The following is a 12,303-nucleotide window of genomic DNA, read 5'->3' as shown; positions in this document are numbered from 1 at the left end:
TTCTGCACGAAATCATCAAAATTCTTACAGAAAACCGCATTTTTCGATGCAAAACGACGATTTCTCGCCGATTTTCGTTGTTTTCTGGCTTGAATTCGCAAAGAAGAGCACAAAATCTACAAAATCATGACTTTTTATCAAGATTCAACGGCTGAATTGCAAGAAAACAGCAGAATTCTGCACGAAATCATCAAAATTCTTACAGAAAACCGCATATTTCGATGCAAAACGATTATTTCTCGCCGATTTTCGTTGTTTTCTGGCTTGAATTCGCAAAGAAGAGCACGAAATCTACAAAATCATGACTTTTTACCAAGATTCAACGGCTGAATTGCAAGAAAACAGCAGAATTCTGCACGAAATCATCAAAATTCTTACAGAAAACCGCATATTTCGATGCAAAACGACGATTTCGCGCCGATTTTCGTTGTTTTCTGGCTGGAATTTGCAAAGAAGAGCACGAAATCTACAAAATCATGACTTTTTACCAAGATTCAACGGCTGAATTGCAAGAAAACAGCAGAATTCTGCACGAAATCATCAAAATTCTTAGAGAAAACCGCATATTTCGATGCAAAACGACGATTTCTCGCCGATTTTCGTGGTTTTCTGGCTTGAATTCGCAAAGAAGAGCACGAAATCTACAAAATCATGACTTTTTACCAAGATTCAACGGCTGAATTGCAAGAAAACAGCAGAATTCTGCACGAAATCATCAAAATTCTTACAGAAAACCGCATTTTTCGATGCAAAACGACGATTTCTCGCCGATTTTCGTTGTTTACTGGCTTGAATTCGCAAAGAAGAGCACGAAATCTACAAAATCATGACTTTTTACCAAGATTCAACAGCTGAATTGCAAGAAAACAGCAGAATTCTGCACGAAATCATCAAAATTCTTACAGAAAACCGCATATTTCGATGCAAAACAACGATTTCTCGCCGATTTTCGTTGTTTTCTGGCTTGAATTCGCAAAGAAGAGCACAAAATTTACAAAATCATCACTTTTTACCAAGATTCAACGGCTGAATTGCAAGAAAACAGCAGAATTTTGCACGAAATCATCAAAATTCTTACAGAAAACCGCATATTTCGATGCAAAACGACGATTTTTCGCCGATTTTCGTTGTTTTCTGGCTTGAATTCGCAAAGAAGAGCACGAAATCTACAAAATCATGACTTTTTACCAAGATTCAACGGCTGAATTGCAAGAAAACAGCAGAATTCTGCACGAAATCATCAAAATTCTTAGAGAAAACTGCATATTTCGATGCAAAACAACGATTTCTCGCCGATTTTCGTTGTTTTCTATTTTGAATTCGCCAAGAAGAGCACGAAATCTACAAAATCATGACTTTTTACCTAGATTCAACGGCTGAATTGCAAGAAAACAGCAGAATTCTGCACGAAATCATCAAAATTCTTACAGAAAACCGCATATTTCGATGCAAAACAACGATTTCTCGCCGATTTTCGTTGTTTTCTATCTTGAATTCGCAAAGGAGAGCACGAAATCTACAAAATCATGACTTTTTACCAAGATTCAACGGCTGAATTGCAAGAAAACAGCAGAATTCTGCACAAAATCATCAAAATTCTTACAGAAAACCGCATATTTCGATGCAAAACAACGATTTCTCGCCGATTTTCGTTGTTTTCTATCTTGAATTTGCCAAGAAGAGCACGAAATCTACAAAATCATGACTTTTTACCAAGATTCAACGGCTGAATTGCAAGAAAACAGCAGAATTCTGCACGAAATCATCAAAATTCTTACAGAAAACCGCATATTTCGATGCAAAACGACGATTTCTCGCCGATTTTCGTTGTTTTCTGGCTTGAATTCGCAAAGAAGAGCACGAAATCTACAAAATCATGACTTTTTACCTAGATTCAACAGCTGAATTGCAAGAAAACAGCAGAATTCTGCACGAAATCGTCAAAATTCTTAGAGAAAACCGCATATTTCGATGCAAAACGGCGATTTCTCGCCGATTTTCGTTGTTTTCTGGCTTGAATTCGCAAAGAAGAGCACGAAATCTACAAAATCATGACTTTTTACCAAGATTCAACATCTGAATTGCAAGAAAACAGCAGAATTCTGCACGAAATCATCAAAATTCTTACAGAAAACTGCATTTTTCGATGCAAAACGACGATTTTTCGCCGATTTTCGTTGTTTTCTGGCTTGAATTCGCAAAGAAGAGCACGAAATCTACAAAATCATGACTTTTTACCAAGATTCAACGGCTGAATTGCAAGAAAACAGCAGAATTTTGCAGGAAATCTTCAAAATTCTTACAGAAAACCTCATATTTCGATGCAAAACGACGATTTCTCGCCGATTTTCGTTGTTTTCTGGCTTGAATTCGCAAAGAAGAGCACGAAATCTACAAAATCATGACTTTTTACCAAGATTCAACGGCTGAATTGCAAGAAAACAGCAGAATTCTGCACGAAATCATCAAAATTTTTACAGAAAACTGCATTTTTCGATGCATAACGACGATTTCTCGCCGATTTTCGTTGTTTTCTGGCTTGAATTCGCAAAGAAGAGCACGAAATCTACAAAATCAAGACTTTTTACCAAGATTCAACGGCTGAATTGCAAGAAAACAGCAGAATTCTGCACGAAATCATAAAAATTCTTACAGAAAACCGCATATTTCGTTGCGAAACGACGATTTCTCGCTGATTTTCGTTGTTTTCTATCTTGAATTCGCAAAGGAGAGCACGAAATCTACAAAATCATGACTTTTTACCAAGATTCAACGGCTGAATTGCAAGAAAACAGCAGAATTCTGCACGAAATCATCAAAATTTTTACAGAAAACTGCATTTTTCGATGCAAAACGACGATTTCTCGCCGATTTTCGTTGTTTTCTGGCTTGAATTCGCAAAGAAGAGCACGAAATCTACAAAATCATGACTTTTTACCAAGATTCAACGGCTGAATTGCAAGAAAACAGCAGAATTCTGCTGGAAATCATCAAAATTCTTACAGAAAACCGCATATTTCGATGCAAAACGACGATTTCTCGCCAATTTTCGTTGTTTTCTGGCTTGAATTCGCAAAGAAATGCACAAAATCTACAAAATCATGACTTTTTACCAAGATTCAACGGCTGAATTGCAAGAAAACAGCAGAATTCTGCACGAAATCATCAAAATTCTTAGAGAAAACTGCATATTTCGATGCAAAACAACGATTTCTCGCCGATTTTCGTTGTTTTCTATCTTGAATTCGCCAAAAAGAGCACGAAATCTACAAAATCATGACTTTTTACCTAGATTCAACGGCTGAATTGCAAGAAAACAGCAGAATTCTGCACGAAATCATCAAAATTTTTACAGAAAACTGCATTTTTCGATGCAAAACGACGATTTCTTGCCGATTTTCGTTGTTTTCTGGCTTGAATTCGCAAAGAAGAGCACGAAATCTACAAAATCATGACTTTTTACCAAGATTCAACGGCTGAATTGCAAGAAAACAGCAGAATTCTGCAGGAAATCATCAAAATTCTTACAGAAAACCGCATATTTCGATGCAAAACGACGATTTCTCGCCGATTTTCGTTGTTTTCTGGCTTGAATTCGCAAAGAAAAGCACGAAATCTACAAAATCATGACTTTTTACCAAGATTCAACAGCTGAATTGCAAGAAAACAGCAGAATTCTGCACGAAATCATCAAAATTCTTAGAGAAAACTGCATATTTCGATGCAAAACAACGATTTCTCGCCGATTTTCGTTGTTTTCTATCTTGAATTTGCCAAAAAGAGCACGAAATCTACAAAATCATGACTTTTTACCTAGATTCAACGGCTGAATTGCAAGAAAACAGCAGAATTCTGCACGAAATCATCAAAATTCTTACAGAAAACCGCATATTTCGATGCAAAACAACGATTTCTCGCCGATTTTCGTTGTTTTCTATCTTGAATTCGCCAAGAAGAGCACGAAATCTACAAAATCATGACTTTTTACCAAGATTCAACGGCTGAATTGCAAGAAAACAGCAGAATTCTGCACGAAATCATCAAAATTCTTACAGAAAACCGCATATTTCGTTGCAAAACGACGATTTCTCGCTGATTTTCGTTGTTTTCTATCTTGAATTCGCAAAGGAGAGCACGAAATCTACAAAATCATGACTTTTTACCAAGATTCAACGGCTGAATTGCAAGAAAACAGCAGAATTCTGCACAAAATCATCAAAATTCTTACAGAAAACCGCATATTTCGATGCAAAACAACGATTTCTCGCCGATTTTCGTTGTTTTCTATCTTGAATTCGCCAAGAAGAGCACGAAATCTACAAAATCATGACTTTTTACCTAGATTCAACGGCTGAATTGCAAGAAAACAGCAGAATTCTGCACGAAATCATCAAAATTCTTACAGAAAACCGCATATTTCGATGCAAAACGACGATTTCTCGCCGATTTTCGTTGTTTTCTGGCTTGAATTCGCAAAGAAGAGCACGAAATCTACAAAATCATGACTTTTTACCAAGATTCAACAGCTGAATTGCAAGAAAACAGCAGAATTCTGCACGAAATCATCAAAATTCTTAGAGAAAACTGCATATTTCGATGCAAAACAACGATTTCTCGCCGATTTTCGTTGTTTTGTATCTTGAATTCGCCAAAAAGAGCACGAAATCTACAAAATCATGACTTTTTACCTAGATTCAACGGCTGAATTGCAAGAAAACAGCAGAATTCTGCACGAAATCATCAAAATTCTTACAGAAAACCGCATATTTCGATGCAAAACAACGATTTCTCGCCGATTTTCGTTGTTTTCTATCTTGAATTCGCCAAGAAGAGCACGAAGTCTACAAAATCATGACTTTTTACCAAGATTCAACGGCTGAATTGCAAGAAAACAGCAGAATTCTGCACGAAATCATCAAAATTCTTACAGAAAACCGCATATTTCGTTGCAAAACGACGATTTCTCGCTGATTTTCGTTGTTTTCTATCTTGAATTCGCAAAGGAGAGCACGAAATCTACAAAATCATGACTTTTTACCTAGATTCAACGGCTGAATTGCAAGAAAACAGCAGAATTCTGCACGAAATCATCAAAATTTTTACAGAAAACTGCATTTTTCGATGCAAAACGACGATTTCTCGCCGATTTTCGTTGTTTTCTGGCTTGAATTCGCAAAGAAGAGCACGAAATCTACAAAATCATGACTTTTTACCAAGATTCAACGGCTGAATTGCAAGAAAACAGCAGAATTCTGCACGAAATCATCAAAATTCTTACAGAAAACCGCATATTTCGTTGCAAAACGACGATTTCTCGCTGATTTTCGTTGTTTTATATCTTGAATTCGCAAAGGAGATCACGAAATCTACAAAATCATGACTTTTTACCAAGATTCAACGGCTGAATTGCAAGAAAACAGCAGAATTCTGCACGAAATCGTCAAAATTCTTAGAGAAAACCGCATATTTCGATGCAAAACGACGATTTCTCGCCGATTTTCGTTGTTTTCTGGCTTGAATTCGCAAAGAAGAGCACGAAATCTACAAAATCATCACTTTTTACCAAGATTCAACGGCTGAATTGCAAGAAAACAGCAGAATTCTGCACGAAGTCATCAAAATTCTTAGAGAAAACCGCGAAGATTTCTCGCCGAGTTTCGTTGTTTTCTGGCTTGAATTTGCAAAGAAGAGCACGAAATCTACAAAATCATGACTTTTTACCAAGATTCAACAGCTGAATTGCAAGAAAACAGCAGAATTCTGCACGAAATCATCAAAATTCTTAGAGAAAACTGCATATTTCGATGCAAAACAACGATTTCTCGCCGATTTTCGTTGTTTTCTATCTTGAATTCGCCAAAAAGAGCACGAAATCTACAAAATCATGACTTTTTACCTAGATTCAACAGCTGAATTGCAAGAAAACAGCAGAATTCTGCACGAAATCATCAAAATTCTTACAGAAAACCGCATATTTCGATGCAAAACAACGATTTCTCGCCGATTTTCGTTGTTTTCTATCTTGAATTCGCCAAGAAGAGCACGAAATCTACAAAATCATGACTTTTTACCAAGATTCAACGGCTGAATTGCAAGAAAACAGCAGAATTCTGCACGAAATCATCAAAATTCTTACAGAAAACCGCATATTTCGTTGCAAAACGACGATTTCTCGCTGATTTTCGTTGTTTTCTATCTTGAATTCGCAAAGGAGAGCACGAAATCTACAAAATCATGACTTTTTACCAAGATTCAACGGCTGAATTGCAAGAAAACAGCAGAATTCTGCACAAAATTATCAAAATTCTTACAGAAAACCGCATATTTCGATGCAAAACAACAATTTCTCGCTGATTTTCGTTGTTTTCTATCTTGAATTCGCCAAGAAGAGCACGAAATCTACAAAATCATGACTTTTTACCTAGATTCAACGGCTGAATTGCAAGAAAACAGCAGAATTCTGCACGAAATCATCAAAATTCTTACAGAAAACCGCATATTTCGATGCAAAACGACGATTTCTCGCCGATTTTCGTTGTTTTCTGGCTTGAATTCGCAAAGAAGAGCACAAAATCTACAAAATCATGACTTTTTACCAAGATTCAACGGCTGAATTGCAAGAAAACAGCAGAATTCTGCACGAAATCATCAAAATTCTTACAGAAAACCGCATATTTCGATGCAAAACGACGATTTCTCGCCGATTTTCGTTGTTTTCTGGCTTGAATTCGCAAAGAAGAGCACGAAATCTACAAAATCATGACTTTTTACCAAGATTCAACGGCTGAATTGCAAGAAAATCGCAGAATTCTGCACGAAATCATCAAAATTCTTACAGAAAACCGCATTTTTCGATGCAAATCGACGCTTTTTCCATGCAAAACGACGATTTCTCGCCGATTTTCGTGGTTTTCTGGCTTGAATTCGCAAAGAGGAGCACGAAATCTACAAAACCATGCCTTTTTACCAAGATTCAACGGCTGAATTGCAAGAAAACAGCAGAATTCTGCACGAAATCATCAAAATTCTTACAGAAAACCGCATATTTCGATGCAAAACGACGATTTCTCGCCGATTTTCGTTGTTTTCTGGCTTGAATTCGCAAAGAAGAGCACGAAATCTACAAAATCATGACTTTTTACCTAGATTCAACAGCTGAATTGCAAGAAAACAGCAGAATTCTGCACGAAATCGTCAAAATTCTTAGAGAAAACCGCATATTTCGATGCAAAACGGCGATTTCTCGCCGATTTTCGTTGTTTTCTGGCTTGAATTCGCAAAGAAGAGCACGAAATCTACAAAATCATGACTTTTTACCAAGATTCAACATCTGAATTGCAAGAAAACAGCAGAATTCTGCACGAAATCATCAAAATTCTTACAGAAAACTGCATTTTTCGATGCAAAACGACGATTTTTCGCCGATTTTCGTTGTTTTCTGGCTTGAATTCGCAAAGAAGAGCACGAAATCTACAAAATCATGACTTTTTACCAAGATTCAACGGCTGAATTGCAAGAAAACAGCAGAATTTTGCAGGAAATCATCAAAATTCTTACAGAAAACCTCATATTTCGATGCAAAACGACGATTTCTCGCCGATTTTCGTTGTTTTCTGGCTTGAATTCGCAAAGAAGAGCACGAAATCTACAAAATCATGACTTTTTACCAAGATTCAACGGCTGAATTGCAAGAAAACAGCAGAATTCTGCACGAAATCATCAAAATTTTTACAGAAAACTGCATTTTTCGATGCATAACGACGATTTCTCGCCGATTTTCGTTGTTTTCTGGCTTGAATTCGCAAAGAAGAGCACGAAATCTACAAAATCAAGACTTTTTACCAAGATTCAACGGCTGAATTGCAAGAAAACAGCAGAATTCTGCACGAAATCATAAAAATTCTTACAGAAAACCGCATATTTCGTTGCAAAACGACGATTTCTCGCTGATTTTCGTTGTTTTCTATCTTGAATTCGCAAAGGAGAGCACGAAATCTACAAAATCATGACTTTTTACCAAGATTCAACGGCTGAATTGCAAGAAAACAGCAGAATTCTGCACGAAATCATCAAAATTTTTACAGAAAACTGCATTTTTCGATGCAAAACGACGATTTCTCGCCGATTTTCGTTGTTTTCTGGCTTGAATTCGCAAAGAAGAGCACGAAATCTACAAAATCATGACTTTTTACCAAGATTCAACGGCTGAATTGCAAGAAAACAGCAGAATTCTGCTGGAAATCATCAAAATTCTTACAGAAAACCGCATATTTCGATGCAAAACGACGATTTCTCGCCAATTTTCGTTGTTTTCTGGCTTGAATTCGCAAAGAAATGCACAAAATCTACAAAATCATGACTTTTTACCAAGATTCAACGGCTGAATTGCAAGAAAACAGCAGAATTCTGCACGAAATCATCAAAATTCTTAGAGAAAACTGCATATTTCGATGCAAAACAACGATTTCTCGCCGATTTTCGTTGTTTTCTATCTTGAATTCGCCAAAAAGAGCACGAAATCTACAAAATCATGACTTTTTACCTAGATTCAACGGCTGAATTGCAAGAAAACAGCAGAATTCTGCACGAAATCATCAAAATTTTTACAGAAAACTGCATTTTTCGATGCAAAACGACGATTTCTCGCCGATTTTCGTTGTTTTCTGGCTTGAATTCGCAAAGAAGAGCACGAAATCTACAAAATCATGACTTTTTACCAAGATTCAACGGCTGAATTGCAAGAAAACAGCAGAATTCTGCTGGAAATCATCAAAATTCTTACAGAAAACCGCATATTTCGATGCAAAACGACGATTTCTTGCCGATTTTCGTTGTTTTCTGGCTTGAATTCGCAAAGAAGAGCACGAAATCTACAAAATCATCACTTTTTACCAAGATTCAACGGCTGAATTGCAAGAAAACAGCAGAATTCTGCACGAAGTCATCAAAATTCTTAGAGAAAACCGCGAAGATTTCTCGCCGAGTTTCGTTGTTTTCTGGCTTGAATTTGCAAAGAAGAGCACGAAATCTACAAAATCATGACTTTTTACCAAGATTCAACGCTGAATTGCAAGAAAACAGCAGAATTCTGCACGAAATCATCAAAATTCTTACAGAAAACCGCATTTTTCGATGCAAAACGACGATTTCTCGCCGATTTTCGTTGTTTTCTGGCTTGAATTCGCAAAGAAGAGCACAAAATCTACAAAATCATGACTTTTTATCAAGATTCAACGGCTGAATTGCAAGAAAACAGCAGAATTCTGCACGAAATCATCAAAATTCTTACAGAAAACCGCATATTTCGATGCAAAACGATTATTTCTCGCCGATTTTCGTTGTTTTCTGGCTTGAATTCGCAAAGAAGAGCACGAAATCTACAAAATCATGACTTTTTACCAAGATTCAACGGCTGAATTGCAAGAAAACAGCAGAATTCTGCACGAAATCATCAAAATTCTTACAGAAAACCGCATATTTCGATGCAAAACGACGATTTCGCGCCGATTTTCGTTGTTTTCTGGCTGGAATTTGCAAAGAAGAGCACGAAATCTACAAAATCATGACTTTTTACCAAGATTCAACGGCTGAATTGCAAGAAAACAGCAGAATTCTGCACGAAATCATCAAAATTCTTAGAGAAAACCGCATATTTCGATGCAAAACGACGATTTCTCGCCGATTTTCGTGGTTTTCTGGCTTGAATTCGCAAAGAAGAGCACGAAATCTACAAAATCATGACTTTTTACCAAGATTCAACGGCTGAATTGCAAGAAAACAGCAGAATTCTGCACGAAATCATCAAAATTCTTACAGAAAACCGCATTTTTCGATGCAAAACGACGATTTCTCGCCGATTTTCGTTGTTTACTGGCTTGAATTCGCAAAGAAGAGCACGAAATCTACAAAATCATGACTTTTTACCAAGATTCAACAGCTGAATTGCAAGAAAACAGCAGAATTCTGCACGAAATCATCAAAATTCTTACAGAAAACCGCATATTTCGATGCAAAACAACGATTTCTCGCCGATTTTCGTTGTTTTCTGGCTTGAATTCGCAAAGAAGAGCACAAAATTTACAAAATCATCACTTTTTACCAAGATTCAACGGCTGAATTGCAAGAAAACAGCAGAATTTTGCACGAAATCATCAAAATTCTTACAGAAAACCGCATATTTCGATGCAAAACGACGATTTTTCGCCGATTTTCGTTGTTTTCTGGCTTGAATTCGCAAAGAAGAGCACGAAATCTACAAAATCATGACTTTTTACCAAGATTCAACGGCTGAATTGCAAGAAAACAGCAGAATTCTGCACGAAATCATCAAAATTCTTAGAGAAAACTGCATATTTCGATGCAAAACAACGATTTCTCGCCGATTTTCGTTGTTTTCTATTTTGAATTCGCCAAGAAGAGCACGAAATCTACAAAATCATGACTTTTTACCTAGATTCAACGGCTGAATTGCAAGAAAACAGCAGAATTCTGCACGAAATCATCAAAATTCTTACAGAAAACCGCATATTTCGATGCAAAACAACGATTTCTCGCCGATTTTCGTTGTTTTCTATCTTGAATTCGCAAAGGAGAGCACGAAATCTACAAAATCATGACTTTTTACCAAGATTCAACGGCTGAATTGCAAGAAAACAGCAGAATTCTGCACAAAATCATCAAAATTCTTACAGAAAACCGCATATTTCGATGCAAAACAACGATTTCTCGCCGATTTTCGTTGTTTTCTATCTTGAATTTGCCAAGAAGAGCACGAAATCTACAAAATCATGACTTTTTACCAAGATTCAACGGCTGAATTGCAAGAAAACAGCAGAATTCTGCACGAAATCATCAAAATTCTTACAGAAAACCGCATATTTCGATGCAAAACGACGATTTCTCGCCGATTTTCGTTGTTTTCTGGCTTGAATTCGCAAAGAAGAGCACGAAATCTACAAAATCATGACTTTTTACCTAGATTCAACAGCTGAATTGCAAGAAAACAGCAGAATTCTGCACGAAATCGTCAAAATTCTTAGAGAAAACCGCATATTTCGATGCAAAACGGCGATTTCTCGCCGATTTTCGTTGTTTTCTGGCTTGAATTCGCAAAGAAGAGCACGAAATCTACAAAATCATGACTTTTTACCAAGATTCAACATCTGAATTGCAAGAAAACAGCAGAATTCTGCACGAAATCATCAAAATTCTTACAGAAAACTGCATTTTTCGATGCAAAACGACGATTTTTCGCCGATTTTCGTTGTTTTCTGGCTTGAATTCGCAAAGAAGAGCACGAAATCTACAAAATCATGACTTTTTACCAAGATTCAACGGCTGAATTGCAAGAAAACAGCAGAATTTTGCAGGAAATCTTCAAAATTCTTACAGAAAACCTCATATTTCGATGCAAAACGACGATTTCTCGCCGATTTTCGTTGTTTTCTGGCTTGAATTCGCAAAGAAGAGCACGAAATCTACAAAATCATGACTTTTTACCAAGATTCAACGGCTGAATTGCAAGAAAACAGCAGAATTCTGCACGAAATCATCAAAATTTTTACAGAAAACTGCATTTTTCGATGCATAACGACGATTTCTCGCCGATTTTCGTTGTTTTCTGGCTTGAATTCGCAAAGAAGAGCACGAAATCTACAAAATCAAGACTTTTTACCAAGATTCAACGGCTGAATTGCAAGAAAACAGCAGAATTCTGCACGAAATCATAAAAATTCTTACAGAAAACCGCATATTTCGTTGCGAAACGACGATTTCTCGCTGATTTTCGTTGTTTTCTATCTTGAATTCGCAAAGGAGAGCACGAAATCTACAAAATCATGACTTTTTACCAAGATTCAACGGCTGAATTGCAAGAAAACAGCAGAATTCTGCACGAAATCATCAAAATTTTTACAGAAAACTGCATTTTTCGATGCAAAACGACGATTTCTCGCCGATTTTCGTTGTTTTCTGGCTTGAATTCGCAAAGAAGAGCACGAAATCTACAAAATCATGACTTTTTACCAAGATTCAACGGCTGAATTGCAAGAAAACAGCAGAATTCTGCTGGAAATCATCAAAATTCTTACAGAAAACCGCATATTTCGATGCAAAACGACGATTTCTCGCCAATTTTCGTTGTTTTCTGGCTTGAATTCGCAAAGAAATGCACAAAATCTACAAAATCATGACTTTTTACCAAGATTCAACGGCTGAATTGCAAGAAAACAGCAGAATTCTGCACGAAATCATCAAAATTCTTAGAGAAAACTGCATATTTCGATGCAAAACAACGATTTCTCG

This window comes from Gnatocerus cornutus, chromosome 5 (genome assembly GCF_029298725.1).
Source record: "Gnatocerus cornutus isolate USDA-ARS CGAHR chromosome 5, icGnaCorn1.1, whole genome shotgun sequence".
Lineage (NCBI taxonomy): Eukaryota > Metazoa > Arthropoda > Insecta > Coleoptera > Tenebrionidae > Gnatocerus > Gnatocerus cornutus.
Note: the sequence above shows the minus strand (reverse complement) of the source record.